The sequence below is a fragment of the Medicago truncatula genome, chromosome 4 (genome assembly GCF_003473485.1).
Source record: "Medicago truncatula cultivar Jemalong A17 chromosome 4, MtrunA17r5.0-ANR, whole genome shotgun sequence".
NCBI classification, from domain to species: Eukaryota; Viridiplantae; Streptophyta; class Magnoliopsida; order Fabales; family Fabaceae; genus Medicago; species Medicago truncatula.
The window spans coordinates 43,745,016-43,750,686 of NC_053045.1; the positions used below are offsets into that span (position 1 = coordinate 43,745,016).

Below are 5,671 nucleotides of genomic sequence, written 5' to 3' on the forward strand. Positions count from 1 at the left end.
CTACATGCATCCTAATTAGTGTGTAGGATAGTATTTGTTCTTATCAGTTTAATATATGATATGTAATCTAATGAGTCGCACGATATTAAATTACTTTTTTGAAAAGGTCACTTCAATAGTTTGCTATTGAACTTCTCATGTGTAATTCATGTGTTGCACTATTGCACGAGAGCCTGACGCACCCCACATAAAAATAAAAAAAGAATATTTTTTTTTAGCGACTAAATGAACTTAATTTAGTGGTAGGGATAATGTATAATATATGCAAGGATAATGTATATATACAACCCTAAATTATTTATTTCCATGATTGTCCACGTACATCCTCTCTAAGTTCGAAATTCCGAGCTAGAGCACTAGGGTGGATCAAACTTCTTCTGTTTTCTGTCTTTTACTTCGAAAACACAAGTGTCACTAAAGCATTTAGAACACAAAAAATGACTTCCTTTCTCTTCTTGAACTAGTGTAGTAACATGCCGATCAATACGGTATACCAAGTTAATTTTGGAGACCTTTACAGGTACATGTCAATGCAATCCACCACAAGCTAAATTAATTGGGAATGATATATATTTTTCAAAATCAACGTATGACTCACCCTATAGAAAAAGTACATTGTAGCCAAGGCAGAGACCATTTAGCATATGGTACTATTAATAGGAAAATGTATATAAAATCAACACAATTGATTTGTCATCCATTACATGTTAATTAGTACTCTAGCACTATTAAGATCCCACGTTTAATTTGAAAAAAAGTATAACTATTGTCTCTTTTTGAATGGTTGTTAGACCAATCTGAAACACGAAAAGACACATTTTGCACATAGGTGGGGCAAACTGTGTGTGAGGAATGGATCATCATTGACCAAATAGTAATGGAAAAATCAGATAAACCTCCCTTTCACACCATCACTCTTGCCTTGATTTGTATAATCTAAATTACATGTACTTGATTACACTTGAGAATAAAATGAGCAATCAGAGTGGAACATTTTATGGCTTCCTTTTATATATTCCAAAGTCAACAAAGAATAGTAATTTTATACATTTTAATCATTTTATACATTTTGGTAATCTAGAAGGCTTCACCAAAAAAAATAGAAGATATTTTTACAAATAATTTAACCGATACGTGTGTGGATTACTTGAAAGGAAAGAAATTGCCACTTTTTTCGATAAAAGGAGACGTCGCTACCTAATTTGTTCGATAAAGTAAAGTTATTAACATTTTTATGGTTGAAAGCTAAAAATTCTAATTTAGTTTTTGATCTTTCTCTATGGCAGCTTAATCATATTATGTGTTTAAATTTTGCTACTTAGCTTGTTAGCTTTTTTGATGCTTTGGTCTTGTACTAGTTTTGTGCTTGACTTTTTTTTATTATTGTTTTGGACTTGACTTTGTATACATTGAGTTCTATCCTTGCATCTCATGTACTAAGTAGAATTTTGGTTATATATTTCATTTTGATTTGATAAAAAAATAAACTCTCGTTGATATAAATATTCACCTTTAACAATAATATCGATTAACCTATTCTATGTCACAAAACTCCTCTTCTCTTTAACTCAGATTATTCATACAAATGTTGTTGCTTCTTTTTAATAACGGCATGTTGTAAAAAATGGTTAGTTAGAACATGACAAGGAAGTTTTGTTATAAAAAATAGAATACAAACTAAAATTGAAAATAAAAAAATTTGAGGAACCAAATTTTGAATAAAATTTTAGAAGCCCTAAAAGTCTTTTTTTTTATCCAAGAAGCCCTAAAAGTGAAAGCTAATATATTTAAAGAGATCAAAAACAAATTTAACCCTATATATTATTGGAGTTTGTTAAATCTAGTTATAAAGTCAAATTGGTTAGTGTTAGTTGCAAATTAGTTAAAGTTGGTTAATTTAATTAAGGTCACTATATAGAGTATATCCTACATCAATTGTAATTAATTTTTTATTTTCTCATTTATTCGATTCTAAAATTCCACTTTCTCTTAGGTTATTTTTTTTATTTTTCTCTCAACAAGTATACATAACAATTCATTTTTAAGAGAATAAATACATTATAATTGTTTTGTGGTTTCTTATTTTTGAATAATATTTAACGATTTTTTTCATTTTCAATGTTAATAAAAATACACCGTAAAGAAAATGTCAATAAAAATATCACTATATAAATAAACTAGGTCTTGCTAACCAGTGCCCTCACATCAATGGTTAAGGAAACTATAAATAAAAAAAGGAGAATGCTAACCATTGCCCTTGGGGCATTGGATAAGGGGATAAAAATAGAAATATAGCATTGGAAAATTGTGAAAAATGATAAATTTAACTTTTTAAAAGTCAAAATGTTGTTGAAACCAATGCAAACATGCTACTTTTGGCTTCCTTAACCATTGTCCTGACTCCTGATGGCAATGGTTAGCAAGACCCATAAATAATTACACAACTTTTTATAAAAAGTTACTTATTTTGGTTGCTTAACCAATGACTTGAGGACACTGTTTAACATTCTCCTATAAATAAGGGTCTTCTTAACAAGTGCCCTAAGGGGACATTGTTTAAGGAACCCATAAAAAGAAATTATATCTTGAAAATATAAGTCAAACACTAGTTGAAGTTATAACCGTACAATTTTCAATGCAAAAGTTGCTACTTTTAGATGCTTAAACAATGTCCTTATGGCACTTGTTAACATTTTCCTATAAATAATTAAACAATCAAGGGAATAGAGAAATTTGCGTCATGAGTTATTGTTTTATGGAAAATGTTAAAAAGTGTCTCAAGGACACTCTTTAAGAACCATGAATAGTAAGTATTTATGAAAAAACGTGTAATCAATACATTGCATATTGAAACATTTTATTTTTTTTTTAAAAAAAATAATTGCTTATTTTAAAATGCTTAAGTAGTGCATTAACAAGACCATTTGTTTTATATACGGTCAACTTAATCAATTAGTCAAACTATTTTATTTGTTGTCATTTTACTTAGACCATGTACAATAGAAAAAAAATTTCAATACCCTTCAACATCCACTTTTTCAATTCCCAACATTCCACATCATTTTCTCTCTCATAATTCAACACCCATTCAATTTTTACCTCTCCAATAGTTTTTTCATTCAACACCCTACTCCATCACCTTTTATTTCTTATTCTTATTTAATTTTATATTTTTGTTTTTATAATTAACTAAAATTATCGATTATAATTAAATTAAAATAATACAATCAACTATTTATTTTTTAGTTTTTTTTTTGGAAAAACAAAATTTTGTAAAATAATTTATTTTTATTTTCTTAACTTAAAATGCGACACACAAATAACTTAAAATGCAAGACAACAAACTAAACACGCGACACACAAATAACTTAAAATGGAAGACAACAAACTAAGCATGCAACACACAAGTAATTATTTAAGTATAACTTAAAATTGATTTGGGTTTTGAAGATGTTGGTTGGGAAATTGATTTGGCTGTTGATAATTGTAGGGATTTTGGTAGCTAAATGAGTAATCAGAAAAATTTTGGGTGTTGAATTGATTATTATTGGGATCCATTTTATTAAACAAAGACTAAAACTTCAAAAGAAATGCTAATAATAAGATTAAGAGAGTGAAAAATTTGATTTTTTTTCTGTGTCCAAATCAAATGATCCAAGTTTCTATTTGTAGAGAAAAAAAATCACGAATTTTGGTAAAAAAATAAATAATTTTTTTTTTATTTGCTATGAAATAATTGAGTCCAAATTATTAAGAAAATAAAAATCCAAGCAGCCAATCGTAACAAGCCACGTGTCACTGCAGGCCAGGCTTTCAACATGTTGAACCTTTTCAACACCTCTCTCCTCTTCCCTCATATTCAGTAGCCTCCTCCAATGGTCTCAACATGTTGAATATGGCATTCAACAAGCCATTGTAAATGGTCTTAGAGTCAATAATATTGAATTTTTTTTCTCCATAAAAAACATAGCGTGGGCTTAATCCACACAAAGGCTAACCTATATACACCCCTAATTAGTAGCCATGTGAATGAAGAATTAAAGTTGGAAACAGAAACCAAAGTAAGAATACTTCGAGATAGATCTTACATGGTCGAAGAGATGCTAACAAGTGCCTTAGGGCATTTGTTAAGAAGTTAAAAATGAGAATAAGTGATAAAATCAAAGTAAGAAAAAGTCAATTTTTAAAATTTAGAGGTATTAAATGCACCATTTCTAAGATAATGTTTCTTTTTTGAACTTCTTATTAAATATCATAAGAGCACTTGTTAGCACTATTTTTTTATTTAAAGAGTATATATTACGTGATCAAAGGTTTTAAGTAATTATTTGTTCCGGTCACTATTATAATTAAGAATTTGTTAATTAGTGCTTCCAAAGTATTGGTTAAGGAATTCAAAAATAAAAAATGTAGTTGTTATTTTTTATTAAATAATAACTACACTATATATTTTTTTTTTATGAAAACGTCATTGTTTTGGTTGTTTAACAAATCTCCTAAGACATTATTTATCATTATCTTGTTGTTGAGCGTTTGACACTTGGATTTTATTACTATGTTGACGGTCGATGTAACGCCCTACTTTAATATTTATTTATTTTAATTGAGTTTGGAGTCTATTTTTATGACTTATGTGATTTATATGATTTTTGTGATGTGTTGTTGATTTATTAAGTGACTTATTTTATTATTTACTAGAATAAGATTTGAAAATAAAATAAGATTAACTTGTGGGGGCTGTTTTGGAAATTAGAAGAGTTTAGTGGAATAAGTGGAAATATATGTTATTTGTTGTAGAAATATATGTTATTTGTTGTAGAAATATTATGTTATTTGTTGTAGAAATATATGTTATTTGTTGTAGAAATATATGTAGAAATATTATGTTATTTGTTGTAGAAATTTATGTTGTTTGGTGTAAAAATATATGTTATTTGGTGTGAAAATATATGTTATTTGGTGTAAAAATATATGTTAATTGTTATAGAAATATTTTATATTATATATGTATATATTAGAATAGAATATCGAGACTTGGAGTGCAAATTTGGAAATAAGAGAAAATAAGTAGGTTAAGGATTTATATAAAGGGGAGAGTTAAAATTAGAAAATGAAGATTACGTACAACCAGTTTTGGAGAAAAGGGAGAACAAGAGGAGAAAAGAACCAAGAGAGGGCTACTGATCGATTTTGATTAAGGTAAGGGTGGGACTAACTTTCTCTAATTCTAAGTGGTATAATTTTGAAAATGGATTTGACAAGTAGTGGGAGGTAGTTTTGAGGAGTTGAGAACTAGGTTAAAATTGGAGAATTGATTATTTGTGAAGAATAAACGGTTAAATTGATGTAGAAATAGTGTCCATACCTTAGAATATTCATAGAACAAAGTTTAGAATCAGTTTTGAGGTTAGAACCATGAGGATGATTGAGTTTTGAGAAAATCTACAATTCTGCCCGAGCTGAAACTCATTGCTCGCCTAGGCGATTAGCATCCTTCACCTCGCGTGTGATGAAGTTCATCGCTCGCCACACGAGTAAAACCCCCTCGCCTCGCGAGTAAACCCAGAACCTGCTCGCCATTGCGAGTAGTTGCTCGCCATAGTGAGTTGACCAGTGAGGAAAACATGATTTTGTGATTTGATGTTAGAGGTCAAGTTTTAGATGGTTTTGA

General features: G+C 28.9%; 1 non-coding gene across 1 annotated transcript; it reads left to right on the top strand.

Annotated features, from left to right (window-relative positions):
- Positions 1–187, top strand: LOC112421442 (U2 spliceosomal RNA). Its single transcript, XR_003011772.1, has one exon. It is a non-coding gene; the product is annotated as a U2 spliceosomal RNA (small nuclear RNA).
- Positions 188–5,671: the final 5,484 nt, after the last annotated feature.